Below are 22,659 nucleotides of genomic sequence, written 5' to 3'. Positions count from 1 at the left end.
GCTAACGCTGTGAAAGATTTCAAAAAAGCTTCACGAGGAAAGCACTCTTTGCAATAATCTGAGTACTGAGCTCCGAAAAATACACTAGGCAATACAGATAGCCGCCATTTTGGAGTCATCTAAAATCATAAATTGCATTAGAAATATTTCCTTACCTTTGATGATCTTCATCAGAAGGCACTTCCAGGGATCCCAGGTCCACAACAAATGTTGTTTTGTTCGATAAATTTAATAATTTATGTCCAAATAACTCCTTGTTTCGCGCGTTCAGTTCAGCTACTACAAATGTAGGAAGCGCGCGGACAATGTCACGATGAAAAGTTTAAAAAAGTTGTATTTACGTTTGTTCAAACATGTCAAAAGTTGTAAAACATCAATCTTTAGGGCCTTTAGAACGTGAAGAGTCAGTAATATTTCAACCGGACGGTTCCTGTGTCTTGAAAAACGTTTTGGAACAGAGGATCCTCCCTCGTGAACGCGCACCAATGAAGTGATGTCATTCCCTGGGTGACCAACTTCCCAGCCTTCTCATTCGGTCTCTGTTCATCATAGATGCCTCAAACAACTTTGTAAAGACTGTTGACATCTAGTGGAAGCCTTAGGAAGTGCACAATTATTACTACGGCACTGTGTATTCAATAGGAAACGACTTGAAGAGAGCCCATGCATCCAGATTTCCACTTCCTGGTAGGATTTCTCTCAGGTTTTTGCTTGCCATATGAGTTCTGTTATACTCACAGACACCATTCAAACAGTTTTAGAAACATCAGAGTGTTTTCTATGCAGTTTATTAATATGGGCACATATTTTTTCCGAAATTGTCAATACTGCCCCCTATCCTTAAAGAGCTGTAAGAAGTTTTAAGAGGTTCTAGGCATGTCAGTTAAGAACAAATTCTTATTTACAATGACGGCCTACACCGGCCAAACCCTAACCCGGATGACGCTGGGCCAATTGTGCGTCACCCTATGGGACTCCCAATCACAGTCAGTTGTGATACAGCCTGGAATTGAACCAGGGTCTGTAGTGACACCACTAGCACTTGAGATGCAGTGCCTTAGGCCGCTGTGTCATAAGGTCTGATACCAACAAGCGCTGAGACAGTTTCTATTTACCAGACTGCTGAACACTTGAAATGGACTGACCACCGGCACTGACTCTCTCCGCACCTTAGCCCACACCCAGACAGACACACACACACACATCAAATCTGCTTCCTACCGTACTCTTACTTAATATTTCTAAATAGAGCACAATTTAAACACAAGCCCCACAATCCCACCTTCCCCAAGACACGTGTAAATATTGGACTATAAATTGTGCCTACCTGTGTTATACTTATGCTAAAATGTTTATTCTATTCTACTGAGCCATTTACTTCATGTTTGTGGTCTTATCTTTATTATTTGTAATTGTTGTTGCATTGTCGAGAAGGAACATGCAAGGAAGCATTTCGTTGGATGGTGCATACCATTTGAATGCTGTACATACAACTAATAAAACTTGAAACTGTTGAAATCATCAAATCAAATCAACCTGTATTTGTCACATGCGCCGAATACAACAAGTGTAGACCTTACCGTGAAACGCTTACTTACAAGCCCTTAACCAACAGTGCAGTTCAAGAAGAGTTAGAAAAATATTTACCAAATAAACGAAAAATATTATAAAAAGTAACACAATAAAATAACAATAATGAGTCTATATACAGGGGGTACCAGTACCAAGTCAGTGTGCAGGGGTACAGGTTAGTTGCAGGTATATCAAAGCATATGGAAGCTGCAATAGACCTTATGCTGTCTTACTTTCTTTTGCCATTGCTAGAGTAATCAGAAATGAGGAACAAGAGGGGAAAATGAGGGATAATGATCACACTTTTATTATCCACCCTACATGATGGTAAGCTTCAGAGCGTGAGATGGACTTGTAAATACGTCTCAGTCATCACTCTACTTCCCGTCTCTACTTCCCCATAAAGAGATGCTTGTAAAAACAATACTCATTTAAGTCAAACATGCATTTGTGTTGCTGTATGTTGCTCAATAGTTGAATGGGACTGTGGAGGGAGCTCTTTACTGTCTTTTCCTGCCAGTTTACTGCCGGACATCTGAATATATGTGTCACGCCCTGACCTGACCCTTTTATTCTCTATTTGGTTAGGTCAGGGTGTGACTAGGGTGAGAAATCTATGTTTCTATTTCTTTGTTGGCCTAGTATGGTTCCCAATCAGAGGCAGCTATTTATCGTTGTCTCTGATTGGGGATCATACTTAGGCAGCCCTTTTTCCCACCTTAGATTGTGGGATCTTGTTTTTGGGACTGTGCTGTACGCCCTACTGAACGTTACGTTTTCGTTTGTATTTGTTTTGTTTCGGTGCTCATTTTAATAAATGTAAAATGTACGCCTATCCTTCAATCAACGAGCGTAACAATAAGCCAGTTGCTTAAATATGAACACACATACACATACACACATACACACACTGTCTAGATTTTACTCACATATCCCATAAATGTATACTTTATCAAACCAATTCCAGCAGTTAATAATTTGGAGGAATCCACGGATTACAGCCAATATCACTACTTTACTACCATTCTGGAGCACCTTCTAACAGCCAGGATTGTGTGTGTGGTGGTGTGTGTGTGTGTGTGTGTGTGTGTGTGTGTGTGTGTGTGTGTGTGTGTGTGTGTGTGTGTGTGTGTGTGTGTGTGTGTGTGTGTGTGTGTGTGCTGCCTTAACCACAGTCCTGCATGGGTGTGTATCATTTTAACCAAACTCAGTCCTTCATGTATGGGCAGTGTGTGCTCTGTACAGTCCTTCATGTAGGGCAGTGTGTGTGCACTGTACAGTCTTTCATGTAGGGCAGTGTGTTTGCTGTACAGTGGCATTGCCTGTCAAGGTTTTTGGCACTATGGGCACCGTCCACCCCCCATCCTGCCCCACCCCGTCCCGCCCACCCAACATGGCAGGACATGGTCCCTCTCCTGGAATCCTGTGGTCCTTGTCGGGATGCCCTGTTGCCTGCCTGCGTCCAGCTGCTTATTTTTCAAAGGAAAGAATGTGAGAGTTGGCGCGGCGCTAAACAGTGTGGTTTTACAAAGCTAACTTTAATAAGATGGCCGATGAGAGACAAGGAGGTAGAAGGGCCCAAGTGTGGTGGGACGTGGAGGGTCAATGCGGGAGGGGAGGGGGGGTGTACATGTGTGTGCCTTTGCGTGCGAGCGTGTGTGTGTGTATACCACCCCCATCACACATCCTTTCACCCCACCTGGCAGAGAATGTCCCAAGAGACTCTCTCCTCTTATACAAATAAACCAGATATGAGACACACACACTCCCATTGTCTCTGCTTAACATTGAGCAGATGAAATAACAGTGAATGGGAGAGTGAGAGAGCATCTAAAACAACATGATCTGAAGACAAAAATCGAAATGAGGGAGTCGTTTAGTGCTAAACTCTAAGCCCTCCTGTGGACAGGCTGATAGCATCTTTATTAGCTGCTCTTCATACAGACACAAAGACATAGTGAAGAGATAGTCAGTCAGTGGTCTGAATAGCAGCAGCTCTCTGAAGAGTTGTGAAAGTTCTTTAGAGAGATGCGCACAAACTCACACACACGCGCACCAACAGTTGGCATCCAAATGTAATCCAATCAGTGGCGACCCATCATTCAGGGCAGGTGGAGTTGTTATCAACTCTTTTTAGCTAAAAAAAAGATAGATATATTATTTATTTTTTGTCTGTTTTGCATGTTATTTTGGCATTAATACGTGTCACATATCAGTTTGCAAACAATTAAAAAATAATAATAGTTGAGTTAATAAAGCCACATACAAACATGGTGGTGGGGCAGCCAGCGGAAAATACGTAGCGTATGGGTGGGTAATGTTCTTTAGTTGCGCCGTGATTGGCTCAGTGCTCTGTCACACATAGGGACACTACATAACTGCAAAATCTACGGGGAGAGCTCGAAAATTCAAGCCCCTTGGTTGCTTCCATAGATTTACATTAGAAGAGCCCATCCAAGAAGGCTCAAGGTCATTGGCCACAGATAAAATTACGTAAAATCACGTTATATCTACCGTAGCTTTGATTGGACTGATCATACATCATACTTTCAAAATCTTAGCTAGCAAGGTAGACAAGCAGTCATCATCATGAATCAAGTCGACCATCTACTGGCAAATCCTTTTCAATCCTTGTCATATGAAGATAAATTATAGATAAAATGTATTGATGCTCATCAGCCATTGGACATAAACATTACAAAACAAGTTGGACATCGCAAATTCAATAATGAGTGGTTTGGAAGGAATCAGTGGCTAACTGCAAGCGTTGCAAAGCAATCATTAGCCTGCTATTCAGTGGAGAGGGTGTGTGGTCCAAGTCTGAGTTTAAGGGTCTCTTTCCATCTTAAAATTACAAACATTCACTCGTAACACACCATGGGCCAGAAAAGGTTGAATACATTGGCCATGATGTCAATCCAATATGACTTCTGTCGCGTTCAAAACAACTGGAAACTCAGAACTGGGAAACCTCAGACTTCTTGGAGTTCAAGTCAACTGAGAACTCTTGGGAAAAAACAAGGTCCGACTGGGAAAATATGTTTTGAACGGTCATCCCAACTCAGAATTCGGGAACTCGAGCCTCTTTCTAAAGCTCCGACCTGAAGATCATGACATCATGATTCGACCTTGTTTTTTTTCCCCCGAGTTCCCAGTTGTCTTGAAAGCACCATAAATCCAGAGAAGGCCAGACTTTGATGATTGCGTTTGATGAAAAAATCTGCCCACCTTCCTGTTCAACTGAGCACAGCACAATAAGGTGAGTCAAAAAATGTATTGTATGCTGCTGCATAAATTATGTAATATGCCAGGGAGATACAGTGAGGGAAAAAAGTATTTGATCCCCTGCTGATTTTGTTCGTTTGCCCACTGACAAAGAAATGATCAGTCTATAATTATAATGGTAGGTTTATTTGAACAGTGAGAGACAGAACAACAACAAAAAAATCCAGAAAAACGCATGTCAAAAATGTTATAAATTGATTTGCATTTTAATGAGGGAAACAAATATTTGACCCCCTCTCAATCAGAAAGATTTCTGGCTCCCAGATGTCTTTTATACAGGTAACGAGCTGAGATTAGGAGCACACTCTTAAAGGGAGTGCTCCTAATCTCAGCTTGTTAACTGTATAAAAGACACCTGTCCACAGAAGCAATCAGATTCCAAACTCTCCACCATGGCCAAGACCAAAGAGCTCTCCAAGGATGTCAGGGACAAGATTGTAGACCTACACAAGGCTGGAATGGGCTACAAGACCATCGCCAAGCAGCTTGGTGAGAAGGTGACAACAGTTGGTGCGATTATTTGCAAATGGAAGAAACACAAAGGAAGTCTGTCAATCTCCCTCGGCCTGGGGCTCCATGCAAGATCTCACCACGTGGAGTTGCAATGATCATGAGAGCGGGCGGAATCAGCCCAGAACTACATGGGAGGATCTTGTCAATGATCTCAAGGCAGCTGGGACCATTGTCACCAAGAAAACAATTGGTAACACACTACGCCGTGAAGGACTGAAATCCTGCAGTGCCCACAAGGTCCCCCTGCTCAAGAAAGCACATATACATGCCCGTCTGAAGTTTGCCAATGAACATCTGAATGATTCAGAGGACAACTGGGTGAAAGTGTTGTGGTCAGATGAGACCAAAATGGAGCTCTTTGGCATCAACTCAACTCGCCGTGTTTGGAGGAGGAGGAATGCTGCCTATGACCCCAAGAACACCATCTCCACCGTCAAACATGGAGGTGGAAACATTATGCTTTGGGGGTTGTTTTTCTGCTAAGGGGACAGGACAACTTCACCGCATCAAAGGGACGATGGACAGGGCCATGTACTCTTTCAAATCTTTGGTGAGAACCTCCTTCCCTCAGCCAGGGCATTGAAAATGAGTGGGTATTCCAGCATGACAATGACCCAAAACACACGGCCAAGGGAACAAAGGAATGGCTCAAGAAGAAGCACATTAAGGTCCTGGAGTAGCCTAGCCAGTCTCCAGACCTTAATCCCATAGAAAATCTGTGGAGGGAGCTGAAGGTTCGAGTTGCCAAACGTCAGCCTTAACGTCGAAACCTTAATGACTTGGAGAAGATCTGCAAAGAGGAACTGGGACAAAATCCCTCCTGAGATGTGTGCAAACCTGGTGGCCAACTACAAGAAACGTCTGACCTCTGTGATTGCCAACAAGGGCTTTGCCACCAAGTACTAAGTCGTGTTTTGCAGAGGGGTCAAATACTAATTTCCCTCATTAAAATGCAAATCAATTTATAACATTTTTGACATGCGTTTTTCAGGATTTTTTTGTTGTTATTCTGTCTCTCACTGCTCAAATAAACCTACCATTAAAATTATAGACTGATTATTTCTTTGTCAGTGGGCAAACATACAAAATCAGTAGGAGATCAAATACTTTTTTCCCTCACTGTATGTATACTCTAGCTAAGCAAGTAATATTAAGTGTATGTTGTTGTCACAACTTCTGCCGAAGTCGATGCCCCTCCTTGCTCGGGTGGTGCTCGGCGGTCGACGTCACCGGTCTTCTAGCCATCATTGATCAGTTTTTAATTTTCCATTGGTTTTGTCTTGTCTTCCTATAGACCTGTTTCCAATCCCATTAATTACATGTTGTGTATTTAACCCTCTGTTTCCCCTCATGTCCTTGTCGGTGATTGTTAGTGATGTTATGTTACGTGTGTTTTTTGTATCGGTGTGCGACGGGTTATGTTTACCCATGTTATTTTGTACTTTGGTTTTGGAGTTTGTTTTGTCATTAAATACTCCAGTTTAAACAATTTGGTTTCTCCTGCGCCTGACTTCCCTGCCACCTACATACACGATTATGACAGTTGTGTAGGAAGCTGTTAGTAGCACATGTGCCTCACCCTAATAATTTGGTCCCTTTCCCCCTCATAACTCAGCCTACTATTCTGACTTGGTGGTACCCATTTAGCCTACAGCCTGTTTTAGAGAAATGTAATCATTGAATATTGTAAGAGCTTTCATTGTCTGCTTATATGCCCCTTTTATTTATCCTACAGTTCTGACTTGGTGTACAGGGAGAATACTGTAAGAACGGCCCATGTTCTGAATTCTGTCGCTGTACATTTCAAAGGCGCTGAACAAATAGTTATATTGACTACATCCATCCTAGCTCGCTCATAAATGTTTTAATCGAAGTTAGGGATTGCCTCTTATCCGCTTGTCGTTCCCTTATGCCACTGTTTGAACATCTCAGTTGTCATTAGAAACCACATTTGTTTAACCCTCCTGCTGTATTCCGGTCAAATTGGACTGATTTACAAGTTCTCTCTTAAAAATGTAGTTCATTTAATCTGATCATCATAAGGTTCCATGACTTTGTCCACACAGGGCATCAGAACACACAAAATACATTCATTACATTTTGGGTGTTTTATTTAACTTTTGTACACCTGTGGTGTTCCCGGTCAAAAATGACCGGTCATTAGAAATGAATGGGTGAGACTACAATTAGTGTAAAAATTTTGTTCAGGCACATGCCCATTCATCAAATAGACACACTTCCTCACCCAGACCCCACATGCAGGTATGCATGTTTGAGCACACACACTCACACCTCACTCCCCTTCTTGGCTTCCATGGAAAGCCACACGGGAACCTTTCCCCAATAGAATCTTTCCCCCACGGGAACCACACCGGTTGGCATTCTCACAAACAATCGCAACATTGTTTCAATAATATATAGAACTTTTCTCGCAGCTCTGGTATATAAAGCTTTTTGGGGCCTTGCTCACAATTCATTCTGTGGCAGCACAATGACCAAACGATATAGTGTATGTGTAACGGTCGTCGTATGAAGTGGACCAAAATGCAGCAGGTACGTGAATGTTCATATTTATTTTATTTCGAACACCACACAAAAACAACAAAATGAAAAAACGAACAACAGCTAACAGTTCTGCAGGCTAAACATAGCAGTGCACGAATACAACTTCCCACAAAGGGACAGGTGAAACAGGGCTACCTAAGTATGACTCTCAATCAGCAACAACGATGTACAGCTGTTCCTGATTGAGAGCCATACCAGGCCAACACAAAGAAATACACAACATAGAAAACCATAGAAATACAAAACAAGAACATTACCCAAAAACCCCGGAACACATAAATCAAACACCCCTCTTACATAAATACATATACCATTAAACCCCAAACCACATAAAACAAAAACCCCCTGCCACGTCCTGACCAAACTACAATAAACAATAACCCCTTGTACTGGTCAGGACGTGACAGTATGTGAGGCTCTTGATCATATCTTTGATCATGACATCGGTGAGGAGGAGAGAGGCCAAGAAACTGACAGTGAAGATGCCTTAGAGGAGAAAGTAGTCTGTGATAAATAGCACAATATGTTTCATCTGAGTACTTGTTATAGTCAAAATAATCCATACATTATGCATTTTTTTAACTCAAAAACGAGTTGTATGAGCTCAGGTAAATGAGGCCTACAGGCCATAAATAGCAAATAGAAGTTCAAAACTTGTAATGTTCACAAGAACTTAAGTTGATAAAAACATCTAACACAACATTAGGTGATAATATATGTATTATTATGGATTTATAATCAGCTATAATGGGGCGGTCATTTTTGACCGGGAACACAGAATTAATTAACATGAAACGAACACAACAGGAGGGTTAAGCAAGTCAGCCATATCAGCTATGTTTTTGAAAAGGCAGCAAATGAGGCTGAATGAAATGTTTCGCTGCCAGACAAGGCTCTGCTGATAGCCAGGGGTAGCTGTGGTAAGGATTCACTCCATGGTGCTGAAAAGAATGCTCTGCTGTTGGGACAGCTTTATGTAGGCCCTAACAGTTTATGGGCACCGTTTGTCACTGTTATAGTGCAAGCAATGTATTGTTTAGTGTTGTGTTGTGTTGTGCCTTTGCTGGCATGCATCTAAAAAACATTTTTGTTTGCCCCACCAAGGTTTACATGATAAAATTGCCACTGGTAAAGAGCATATGGAGCTTGTGAGTTCCAAGTTTGAGGAAGCTTACAATTTATCCTACCATCTGCGTGCCAGTTATGATTATTTTCATACGCACAGTTTCATTTCAATAATAACGTTTTTTGTTTATCAAAATCATTGTCACGTGGTTAATCATTTGAAAACATTTTGAGAGTTTGCTGTTAACATCTAAATGTTAAAATCGCCACTGAATTCAGCAGGGGCACAACTTTGGTTCTAGACATAATGTTATTATTATTATTTCAACTGTTTTATCCAGTTGGATAAACACTGGAAACAGCCTATCCGACCGCTCGGAGGCGTCCGCATGGTCCTAAAGCACACCTATGCCTCATTTTGCATCACATTCCAATGATAAAACTGGGGGGGGGGACATGTCCCTCGTCCCCAGTGAAAGTGGTGCCCCTGGAATCCAGTATACAATAACACAGTTAAATCACCTATTATATATATATAATTATGCCAATCTCAAAAATACTTTTCAAGAAAACACATTTCCTGGGCTTAGTTTTGATTATTTAAAAGGTCATTAGTAATGGTTATAGGGCTCATGCACTGCCCCTGTGTCATTGGTGTTGTATATGAGCCTGTACAGTGGTTGCTTCCTGTCTGTTTTATTAGGAAGGGTGTTCGGAAGGGTGTTAGCCCCAGTGTGGGTCTATGCAGCCTGGCCCGCCCCTTCGCTTCCCGAGGGAGGTTGGGGTCTTAAGTGACCTAGCCTCTGATAACAATGGATGATGTTGGCATGTAGTGTATGTGTATTTGGGTGGGTGCCCAGTGCGGATAGACTGTGCCCCATAACCAGTGGTTGTGACAAAAGCACATATCACAGCATACTACAGCAAACTCTCTAGAGACAGGAGGAGCGGTAGAGGTACTCTGAATGATCGGCTATGAAAAGTCAACTGACATTTACTCCTGAGGTGCTGACCTGTTGCACCCTCGACAACCACTGTGATTATTATTATTTGACCCTGCTGGTTATCTAGGAACATTTGAACATCTTGGCCATGTTCTGTCATAATCTCTACCCGGCACAGCCAGAAGAGGACTGGCCACCCCTCATAGCCTGGTTCCTCTCTAGGTTTCTTCCTAGATTCTGGCCTTTCTAGGGAGTTTATCCTAGCCCCCGTGCTGCTACACCTGCATTGCTTGCTGTTTGGGGTTTTAGGCTAGGTTTCTGTACAGCAGTTTGTGACATCAGCTGATGTAAAAAGGGTTTGATAAATACATTTGATTGATTGATTGATTGATTGATTGATTGATACTACAGGCTGCAGAGGGTGTGAGAAGCTCAGTTCTGGTGATAAAAAAATACATTCTACTCCAAAATGAATGAAAATAAAATGATACTGACATCTAAAATATATACTAAACAAAAATATAAATGCAACATGTAAAGTGTTGGTCCAATCTTTTATGAGCTGAAATTAAGGATCCCAGGAAATTTTCCATACACACAACAACAAAAAATTATTTAAAATGTTCTCAAATTTGATTACATCCCTGTTAGTGAAAATGTATCCTTTGCCAAGATAATACATCCACCTGACAGGTATGGCATATCAAGAAGCTGATTAAACAGCATAAGCATTACACAGGTGCACCTTGTGCTTGGGACAATAAAAGACCACTCTAAAATGTGCAGTTTTGTCACACAACACAATGCCACAGATGTCTCAAGTTTTGACGGACCGTGCAATTGGCATGCTGACTGCAGGAATGTCCACCAAAGCTGTTGCCAGAAAATGTAATGTTCATTTCTCTACTATAAGCCACACCCAACATCGTTTTAGAGAATTTGGCAGTATGTCCAACTGGCCTCACAACAGCAGACGCGGTGCGGTGTGGGCAAGCGGTTTGCTGATGTCAACGTTGTCAACAGAGTGCCCCATGGTGGCGGTGGGATTATGGTACGGGCAGGCATAAGATACATACAACGAACACAATTGCATTTTATCGATGGCAATTTGAATGCATTTCGTGACAAGATCCTGAGGCCCATTGTCATACCATTCTTCCCCCCGCTATCACCTCATGTTTCAGCATGGTAATACACAGCCCAATGCTGCAAGGATCTGTACACAATTCCTGGAAGCTGAAAATGCCCCAGTTCTTCCATGGCCTGCATACTCACCAGACATGTCACCCATTGAGTATGTTTGGGATGCTCTGGATCGTCGTGTACGACAGCGTGTTCCAGTTCCCAATATCCAGCAGCTTCGCACAGCCATTGAAGAGGAGCGGGACAACATTGCACAGGTCACAATCAACAGCCTAATCAACTCTATAAAAAAAGAGATGTGTTGCTCTGCATGAGGCAAATGGTGGTCACACCAGATACTGACTGGTTCTCTGATACACGCCCCTAACTTTTTAAGGTATCTGTGACCAGTCATGTGATATCCATAAATAGGGCCTAATTTATTTATTTTAATTTACTGATTTCTTTATATGAACTGTATCTCAGTAAAATCTTTGAAATTGTTGTATGTTGCGTTTATATTTTTGTTCAGTATAATTTCACCCACCAGAAATGAGTCCCAAAACATATTGGTCCATATTGTAAGCCAGAAGTGGTATTTAGCAATAAGCATTATCACCTGATGAAGCTGGTAGCCTAGTGGTTAGAGCATTGGACTAGTAACTGTAAAGGTTGCAAGATCAAATCCCCAAGCTGACAAAGTGAAAATCTGTCATTCTACCCCTGAACAAGGCAGTTAACTCACTGTTCTTGGGCTGACATTGAAAATTAGAGTTTGTTCTTAACTGACTTGCCTAGTAAAATTAAATTAAAAGCTAACCTGATGTGGCAAAAAAAAATAGGCTGAGGGTTGCCCACCTGAATTTACGGTGGCTTGCGAAAGTGTTCAACCCCCTTGGCATTTTTCCTACTTTGTTGCCTTACAACCTGGAATTAAAATAGATTTTTGGGGGGTTTGTATCATTTGATTTACACAACATGCCTACCACTTTGAAGATGCAAAATTGTTTTTATTGTGAAACAAACAAGAAATAACACAAAAAAATGAAAACTTGAGCGTGCATAACTATTCACCCCCCCAAAGTCAGTACTTTGTAGAGCCACCTTTTGCAGCAATTACAGCTGCATGTCTCTTGGGGTATGTCTCTATAAGCTTGGCACATCTAGCCACTGGGATTTTTGTCCATTCTTCTTGGCAAAACTGCTCCAGCTCCTTCAAGTTGGATGGGTTCCGCTGGTGTACAGCAATCTTTAAGTCATACCACAGATTCTCATACCACAGATTCTCAATTGGATTGAGGTCTAGGCTTTGACTAGGCCATTACAATGTTTCCCCTTAAACCACTCAAGTGTTGCTTTAGCAGTATGCTTAGGGTCATTGTCCTGATGGAAGGTGAACCTCCGTCCCAGTCTCAAATCTCTGGAAGACTGAAACAGGTTTCCCTCAAGAATTTCCCTGTATTTAGCGCCATCATTCCTTCAATGCTGACCAGTTTCCCAGTCCCTGCCGATGAAAAACATCCCCACAGCATAATGCTGCCACCACCATGCTTCACTGTGGGGATAGGGTTCTCGGGGTGATGAGAGGTGTTGGGTTTGCGCCAGACATAGAATTTTCCTTGATGGCCAAAAAGCTCCATTTTAGTCTCATCTGACCAGAGTACCTTCTTCCATATATTTGGAGAGCCTCCACATGCCTTTTGGCAAACACCAAATGTGTTTGCTTATTTTGTATTTAAGCAGTGGCTTTTTTTCTGCCCACTCTTCTGTAAAGCCTAGCTTTGTGGAGTGTACAGCTTAAAGTGGTCCTATGGACAGATACTCCAATCTCTGCTGTGGAGCTTTGCAGCTCCTTCAAGGTGATCTATGGTCTCTTTGTTGCCTCTCTGATTAATGTCCTCATTGCCTGGTCCATGAGTTTTGGTGGGCAGCCCTCTCTTGGCAGGTTTGTTGTGGTTGTCAAGTCATGACCATAGTAAGTTGTTATTTTCTATGGTAGAGTAGGTCAGGGCGTGACAGGGCGTGTTTGTCTGTTTTTGTATTTCTATGTTCAGTTTCTAATTTTGTATTTCAATGTTGGTGTTGTTTGGGTTGATCTCCAATTGGAGGCAGCTGTTCCTCGTTACCTCTAATTGGAGGTCATATTTAAGTTGATGTTTGTCCCACCTGTTTTTGTGGGTGATTATCTTTTGAGTAGTGTGTTTTCCTCTCTGAGTCACGGTTTGTTGTTTTTGTGTTTCAAGTAATTTATGTATTGCATTTAGTTTCATGGAATAAATAAATATGTGGAACTACGAACACGCTGCATTTTGGTCCGATCCTTCAGACAGCCGTGACAGTGGTGCCATATTCTTTCCATTTTTTTAATAATGGATTTAATGGTGCTCCGTGGGATGTTCAAAGTTTCAGATATTTTTTTATAACCCAACCCTGATCTGTATTTCTCCACAACTTTGTCCCTGACCTGTTTAGAGAGCTCCCTGGTCTTCATGGTGCCGCTTGCTTGGAGGTGCCCCTTGCTTAGTGGTGTTGCAGACTCTGGGGCTTTCAGAACAGGTGTATATATACTGAGATCATGTGACACTTAGATTGCACACAGGTGGACTTTATTTAACTAATAATGTGACTTCTGAAGGTAATTGGTTGCACCAGATCTTATTTAGGGGCTTCATAGCAAATTATACATATGAATGCACCACTTTTCCATTTTTATTCTTTTGAATTGTTTGAAACAAGTTGTTTTTTTCATTTCACTTCACCAATTTGGACTATTTTGTGTATGTCCGTTACATGACATCCAAATACATTTACATTTACATTTAAGTCATTTAGCAGACGCTCTTATCCAGAGCGACTTACAAAATGGTGCATTCACCTTATGATATCCAGTGGAACAACCACTTTACAATAGTGCATCTAAATCTTTTAAGGGGGGGGGGGGGGGGGTTAGAAGGATTACTTTATCCTATCCTAGGTATTCCTTAAAGAGGTGGGGTTTCAGGTGTCTCCGGAAGGTGGTGATTGACTCCGCTGTCCTGGCGTCGTGAGGGAGCTTGTTCCACCATTGGGGTGCCAGAGCAGCGAACAGTTTTGACTGGGCTGAGCGGGAACTGTGCTTCCTCAGAGGTAGGGGGGCCAGCAGGCCAGTGGTGGATGAACGTAAAATGAAATGAAATGAAAATAGAATTTCAATTTATATTACAGTTTGTAATGCTAGAAAATAGGAAATACACCAAGGGGGATGAATACTTTTGCATGGCACTCTACCACACCTTGACCAAACCGGCCCTGCACATGCATCCACGTGCGCCATCGTGTGCATGCTGATTCTGTTTATCCCCACCAGACGCATTTATGACAGGCAGGTTAAAGTAGCAAAACCAACTTAGCTTGTTGTTGTTGTTATTTAATTTGCACTGGGAGATAAACATTGGGTTGTTATTTGACTAGAAATGCATATGGTCTTTTTGTTTTGCTGGATCATTGTTGAATTTCAATCCATTTTGAGTCATACAGAATGTGTTCTCTACTCCGACAATTGATCCAAAGATAAAAGGGGAAACCTCGTTTGTTTTTAGTTCGTTTTCTTTGATTAATCTCTCCTTGTTCATGTTGTGCCCTAGAAACAAATATGTAGCCCTGTAAATAGACTGATTTATTATAAAAAGCTAAAATGTTGATACCTGTCATTGAAATTACAAAATCATTTCTTGAATATTTCTACATTATGTAAAAGCATTATGTTCGTAGTGAGATGCATTATATTGAAAATTGTACAGTCTATTTAAGATCAAGTTTTTAATGATGACATGCAAGAGATCTGTCATGCATTGCTATGATCATTGATCACCTGAAGAAGCTATCCCCTTTCCTTTCTTTCTGTGCCCACAAATGTTTGCATATATTGGTAAAGTTACCAGTTGTTAGCTAGCTAGGTAATGAGGTAACAAATATGACTGAACACGGTGTAAAAAAAAATCCCAGGTAGCATATTTGGTTATTTGGAAGTTGTGGGAATGTATGTTTTTGGTTTCACATTGGTTGTGTGAACTAAGTCATGTTTTGGGAACAATCATTTTCAGGTTGCAGGGAGGTTCTGAGAACGTTTTACTCTGGTTCCTTGAAATTTTTCCTGGAAGCTTTTATTAAGGATATGAAAAAATAAATTACAGGTTATTTGTAGGTTTTTAAATAACTTCCTTAAAACCTTCACGGAATGTTTCAATAACACTGCTAACTTATTTTGGGTTAACTTGGTTTACTCCAAGCACACATGGAAATTAATTTCCTTTTGCATAATCATGCAAACACAATTATTTTTTATTGTGACATGGGATCATTGACATCTTCTGTTCTCTATCCATGGAATTAGTCCACTGCACCACCGGAATAGAGCAAGTTTTTTATGCATACATAGCTTTTAATTTTTGTCTATTCAGTTGTGCCCAATTTCAAAGGAATCAAGCACATTCAGATCAGGTGTGGCCAATTAGTGGGTGCAGTCAACACACCAGAACACACTTAACAAGATAGAGGATAGAGAGAGTTCTGTTGATGCTGAGAACGAAATGTATATGTTTTTAAATATCATTCTTAGAATGTTCTCTGATTATAACTACATTTTTCTTGTGGTTTTTATGTAAAGAGTTCTTAACATTCTCGGAACAATTTTAGAACATGACAAATAGACCTATGAGGAAACCTGTAGGAAACGTTATGCTGAAGTACTGAAATTACCACAGAAGAACATTGTTTCTAAATGTTCTCTGAACTATTTGAGAACATTCCCAATGTCAAACCAAATTGGTCACACTTTAGAGCCCTGGATGTCTATTTCCCCCCTACCCTTCATTCTGCTATAGACTACACATGGCTTTCATCAGCTAAGGCAGTGCAGAAGTGTGTGTGTTGTGTGTGTGCGGATAGTGTTAATTGCAAACACCTGAGTGACATGCTTGGCTTGAGTCTTAAAGCTGCTAGGCTGTCACTTTGGGTGAGTATAAAAGTGTCACGATACTCAGTGCCTGCCTTTCACTGCAGTGACACACATTTGACTCCTGACCCCCACATTACATGACAATGCATTTATATATTTTTTGCACACTCTCATTCATTCACAATGATTTACAGTAAGTACCCTAAGCCCACATTTAAATAAAGATACTAAAGCAACTATATTAAACCTTCACCATAAAGTGTTATACCTACAAGAGACCATAGGGGGCGGTGGAGCGCAATGCTGAGCGGGGAGCTCTAAAGTGAAGACATAGCTGCAGAGACAGAAATACACAGACAGACAGACAGACAGACAGACAGACAGACAGACAGACAGACAGACAGACAGACAGACAGACAGACAGACAGACAGACAGACAGACAGACAGACAGACAGACAGACAGACAGACAGACAGACAGACAGACAGACAGAGAAATGGCTCAGTCTGTGCTCTGGTCTTAGAGAGCATTAGGTTTCAGGTGGCGAGCGTGGGTGCTAAAGGGAGAGGGGCTCGGTTTACAGCGCCGTGCAGAGAGAGCTGCCTATCGGCCCCTCAAAGAACTAGGGACAGACAGACACACTGACTCACACACATACAGGGGGGCTCGAATGTACACACACACACAACACGCGCAGGCACTGAAGCACTCACACACACAGGCACGCAGACACACACCACACCTGCATGCACACAGACCACACACATGCAACACACACATACGTACACACACTGTACACAATCACACAGACATACACAAGCACACACACACACACACATGCATACATACTGTACACATACAAGCACAAACAGTATACATGTGTTGTCTCTATGTATGTGGGAACAGACTGGGAAAGCAGAGGACACCATACTCAACAAACCCTATGCTAATTGGCTGAACTCAACAAACCCTATGCTAATTGGCTGAACTCAACAAACCCTATGCTAATTGGCTGAACTCAACAAACCCCATGCTAATTAGCTGACAAACATCCATCTGAAATGAACACATCAGCTGAACAATTAACTTAACAGCCCGGGACAAAGACAGTCTAATTGTTCATTAAGAGATGGTTCAAACGTGTCTATGGGCGCTGTTTGTCTGCATTTAATACTCTTGCATTTTGCTAATGCTAAGAATTTACAAACACCATGCTTTGGGGTTAAATAGAGAAAAAATAAAGATCTTTGACTAGATTTCAGAGAATAGCTGTGGTTACATTTCATTCCGAAACCCGACCAACCACAGTGAAACCACGTTGATTACACAGTCATTTTGTATAATGAACTGTGCAATAAAACAAAACAGCTGATATAATATGATATCGACATAATTAAATGAAAACCATGAGTAATCCCTAGGGGAGGGAATGAGCTATTTCAGAGCACATTACTTTTACAAGACCAGGTTACTCTCTATACTTATTCTCCAGGTGGTACGATCATTGAACCCATTGGGATGATGCACTGCATATAGGAAGTAAAATACTACAAACACATGTCCTTTACCACATTCTGCTTTCCCTCAGCTAATTGAGTACATACTGAAGAACAGGCCTCCAACAAACACTCTCACGCACACGCACAAACACACACACACACACACACACACACACACACACACACACACACACACACACACACACACACACACACACACACACACACACACACACACACACACACACACACACACACACACACACACACACACACAATGAACAGGCCCCCAACAAATACTCTCTCTCTCGCTCTCTCTCTCACACACACACGCACGCACGCACACACACACACACACACACACACACACACACACACACACACACACACACACACACACACACACACACACACACACACAATGAACAGGCCCCCAACAAATACTCTCTCTCTCGCTCTCTCTCTCACACACACACGCACGCACGCACACACACACACACACACACACACACACACACACACACACACACACACACTCACACACACACACACACTCACACACACACAACAAACAACAGAGAGGAACAACAACGGTCCAATTGACTGACCAGCTGACCAGCCAGGGAAGAAGTATGGAGCAGAGCCACAAGTGGACCTGGAATGTTTTGAATGTGCTCCAGATATTCAGGCATGCAAAATTTTCCACCTGCTCTGGAAGCCAGTGATTCACACAGGGACAATAGAGACAAGGTTGGCCACAGAGGAGACAAGAGCAATGCAACTCATGGAGACAGCTAGTGAAAAGACACACGCACGCTTGCACACACGCATGCACGCACGCACGCACGCACACACACACACACACACACACACACACACACACACACACACACACACACACACACACACACACACACACACACACACACACACACACACACACACACACACACACACACACACACACACACACACACACACACACCTCCTATCTCACTCTTCCTCTAAGCTAGGGGATTTCTCTGTCATGGTGAATTAGGAGCCAGCTCTGTGCTTCACAAGTTAATAGGAAGAAAAACTCTCGATTAGATAAGTAACAATAACAACATTAAGGTTCACATTTTATCAATCTGGGTAGCAAGTCTGAGTAGAGGAAGCATGCATGGCAAATGCTGAAAGCTGAATTTCCCCGAAAACAGGGAAGGGCCAGCATTCCTCATAAGTTACGATTACAGAAACGCATGAATAGCAGACGACTGGTTGTGTACATGTGTCGGTCTGTGTGTGTGCCTACGTGTTTGTGTGCATTGCACTGTTTTTCACCCTCCGGACTATCACAGGCCGTGTAATGCACACCACGCGCCAAACGTGGCCAAACTTGGCGCATCGCCGGAACGTCTATTAATGTTAGCAGGTCCCACTGGCACGAAGCAACAAAGCTCACCCTGTCCTGGTCATCCCATAGACATAGACCAATCTGAGGGGTATTTATCACACTCTCCCTCTGAGCCTGTCCCAGTCTGGGTCTACAGGCTTAGGGACACTAATCCTTTACAAAAGGCATCCATCCACTGAATACACACTTGAGGAAAACTTGGGATGCTGTAAACAACTATCAATATCAACTGGTGGTAGAGAGCGTAAAGCTCAATGCACTCTTCTGGATTCCTTTTATACATAGCCAACCCAGCAACAACTGACACTAGTGTAAAACAGTCCAGCGTGTGTGTGTGTGTGTGTGTGTGTGTGTGTGTGTGTGTGTGTGTGTGTGTGTGTGTGTGTGTGTGTGTGTGTGTGTGTGTGTGTTGCATACATGTAATGTTCATGTGTTGCGTGCGTAGAGGCTTTGATAACCATGATATAGCCATGAACCAATAGGAGAGAAGAGAGAGACGTACCTGGTGGGCAGGAACACTCTTGAGGGACGTCCCTTGCCGTGCGCAGTTTGGGCATCACTTCACTCAGTCTCTGGGGAGAGAGTGTGGAGAGGGGGGAGGGGGGGGGGGGGGGGAGAGAGAATAAGGCTCTGAAACAATGCAAACTGCGTGTGCAGTAGCAATTACCATAAATTCACCATAAAAGGTTTAGTAAATCCAAACTTGATCTGGAAACATTCATTTATCTGAGTTAGAGGGGAAAGTGAAGCCCAGGAGAAATGTTTTGGGACTAACATTATGTAGAAGATTACTGCACATTCCAGTTGGTTTGACTCAAGTCACTCTCTCGTCGATAGTTTTAACAGGGCTATATAAAGCAACCACTATGCAATGAGACACACTAGTGAATTTTGTGGGTTTATAACAAGCAGTATAAGCAGTAAGATGAACTTAAATAACTTAACTTATTGTTATAAATGGACATTAACCACTATAAGCAATACATCAATCATTATGTAGCACCTTTTTAACATGAATATAATACTGTAAAAATTATAAAGTTATGTAATTATAATTTTAACAGTTCAGGTAAATAATGTACGAAAATGTAACCAGGTTTTCAATGACCTGTCGATAGTTCTTTTTATCAAGAGGGGACTTTTTGGAAGATACCCTACAACATTTCCACAGAGATATGGCGAAATACTGTCACAGCACAGACAGACAGTATAAAAGCCAGCTTGTGTATCACCAAGCTTTACATCACTTATCTTTCATCAGGCGATACCTGATAATATCTAGAGACAGAAGGAATCGCACAGCGGTGCCTTGACCATTAGAGTCAGTCGCTTGAGGAATCAACATCAACAGACATGAGTCATATACTGTCATTGCGCGCAACATTACGCACGGCATTTAGTCTACTCTGGCTACATATTATGGAGACCCAAGCAGGAAGCTGTATGAATCAAAAATAAAGAGAAATACACTATGATATATATACATCGTGTTACATTTTAAATGTCCCCCCCAAAAAACGGTGTGTAACTAGCTACCTCTTGCAGGAGCGTCTCGATAGAACTCCTTAGTGCCGGTAGTACAGTCCCATCCTCGCGCGTGAAGGCGCTCTCCGGAGGGTTAAACACTGTGTTTTTCTCCAACTCCAGCGCATCCAGTCGGTTCTCCAGTTGGTAAGTCTTGAAGCTCATGAGCAGGCAGATGGCTATGGAGCTCAGGGACAACATGAAACACACCACGGTAGGGAAACCGACCACACAGCGCAGGAGAAGAGACCTGGGTGCGCATGGACGGAGTGCTGCCTTGCTCTCCCCGTTATCCTCTGTTGAATCCATAACTTTAAATCCCGGTTAGAAACAAATGGTCTTGATGAATTTATGAATAAAAAAACGTTTAATGACGAAATATGCGCATTTAGTAACTAAACTATGTCAGACTTTGTAATGTGCTGCTGCTACACATTCAACTCACCCCAACACGGTTTCCTAAATTAGCCTTGGAACAAGAGGCTGAAATGCTGAGCGCGTTGCGCGCGGTTTGCATATGGCAGACCCAGATGGGTGCAATCTGGATGCGCTCCAGATAAATTGAGTCCTCGATCCCAGATCGTTTTGTTCCTGCGCTAGAGAGTATGTGGATGGGGTGGGGAATCAGTCAACAGTCAAATTTCTTCTTTTAAAAAAGTTGCATGTTCGGCAAATTGAGATGCGCCAGCCCGGTTGACCATGTGGGGGAGGGAGATACAGTCTACAGAGGGAGAGAAATGCTGGCTATAAATCGACAACTTCCGTGAAAGCGTGAAGTTAGAAGGCTGTGAATGTGTATAGACTATAGCCTAGATATATATATATATTTTAGTTACTTTGATTGGATTCAATCTCAGGCAGTCAACATTGAATTACTATTTGAGGTGTCCGTTTTACTACAGGACTGTGAGACTTGGATTACAACCTCTAAATGATATTTGGCCCCATAGCGGTAATTTGGCCCCAGAGAGTCATGTTTTCTGTCCTTGGTGTTGAAATCAAATCAGTTTAATAATAGATCTTCCAGTCAAGTAGCCTACACCTCGGTTGTTTACTCTCAGAATAAGATATCATCTACTTAATCCACATTATATTACTGTAGTCGAGGCTATTTAATTATTCTTCAAATTCGTCAACATGATGTATCAAGATGATGCTGTTGAGTGTCATGGGTAGGCTAGTCGAGTATCATTGCTGTTGAGTGTCATGCCATGGTAGACTCTCTCGATCGAGAACCTAAATGAACCTATATTTTAAACAATTGAAAATACAATTGTATTTGTGTTTGCACAGTATTTTGCTCACTGCAGTTCCTCAACCTGGTTCCTGAACTTGTCTGCCTTACCTGACCGCCGATTCATCCAATTGCGTTATTCTAACATATTAAAACAGTTGCCTATATATTAACGGAAATATATAATCTAATAGATATATATCAATGGAAAATGTATGACACTCACCAAGTCTTCAGTTAAAGTGTGATACGCCTGGGCAGTGAGCTGTCGATTATTGCGCCGCAAGCTCAGGTTGGGGAAAAGCTCTCTACTGCCACCTACTGCTCATCATAGCTTAAGTGTCACTCCACCAAACCATTAAGATTTGGACTTAGATTTGTAAAAAACTTTTTACCCAAAATAAATCATCTTTTCTGAACACCTCACGACATGAAGTACATATTTAATCTCCAAGAAAACATATTTTCCCATCTCAAGCATCAAAGGGCTGTTATTATCGGCTATTTTATTTTGATATGGACACCACTTGTCTTCAAACCTCTTATGGACACTATGGAAGTTGTCTGGAAAAGATTTTAAAGACACTTGTAATAAAATCAACATTTCCCTATGAATCATAAGTCCCTCAAACTAATTAAATAATTGCAAATTTAACATGTATATAAAATCTCACACTTTTGATATACTAAATCCTGAAATGGACACCTTGTCAGCGGCTTTATAATTTTTTATCAAAAGTATGGTTTCACTTCAGAATTTGACCAAAAATGATCATGATTGGTCTAAACATTTCAGACTGAGCTGAACAAACAGTAAATTCATATTTCCTAACCTTTGTATTACAAAATTTAAACAGGGTCTTGAAACAGGGTCGAGACTAGGGTAACAGGGTTGAAGATGCGGTCTGGCCAACGAATTACCGAGGGCAAACTTACCACCCTCCAGGACACCTACAGCACCCGATGTCACAGGAAGGCCAAAAAGGTCATCAAGGGCAACAATC

The 22,659-nt window shown here is 41.9% G+C and overlaps 1 long non-coding RNA gene across 1 annotated transcript in view; it reads right to left on the bottom strand.

Annotated features, from left to right (window-relative positions):
- LOC145879519 (uncharacterized) overlaps positions 1–21,148 on the bottom strand; it is a 162,694-nt gene extending 141,546 nt beyond the window's left edge. Inside the window, exons 1-2 of the long non-coding RNA XR_014392322.1 lie at positions 20,434–21,148; positions 19,400–19,469 (exon numbers count right to left, since the gene is read on the bottom strand). This is a non-coding gene — a long non-coding RNA (uncharacterized LOC145879519). The remainder of the gene's footprint in view (positions 1–19,399; positions 19,470–20,433) is intronic.
- Between the last annotated feature and the right edge of the window lie 1,511 nt (positions 21,149–22,659).

The sequence above is a fragment of the Salmo salar genome, chromosome 05 (assembly GCF_965601325.2).
Source record: "Salmo salar chromosome 05, fSalSal1, whole genome shotgun sequence".
NCBI classification, from domain to species: Eukaryota; Metazoa; Chordata; class Actinopteri; order Salmoniformes; family Salmonidae; genus Salmo; species Salmo salar.
The sequence above is the reverse complement of the archived record's forward strand: the minus strand, read 5'-3'. Positions and strand labels throughout refer to the sequence as shown.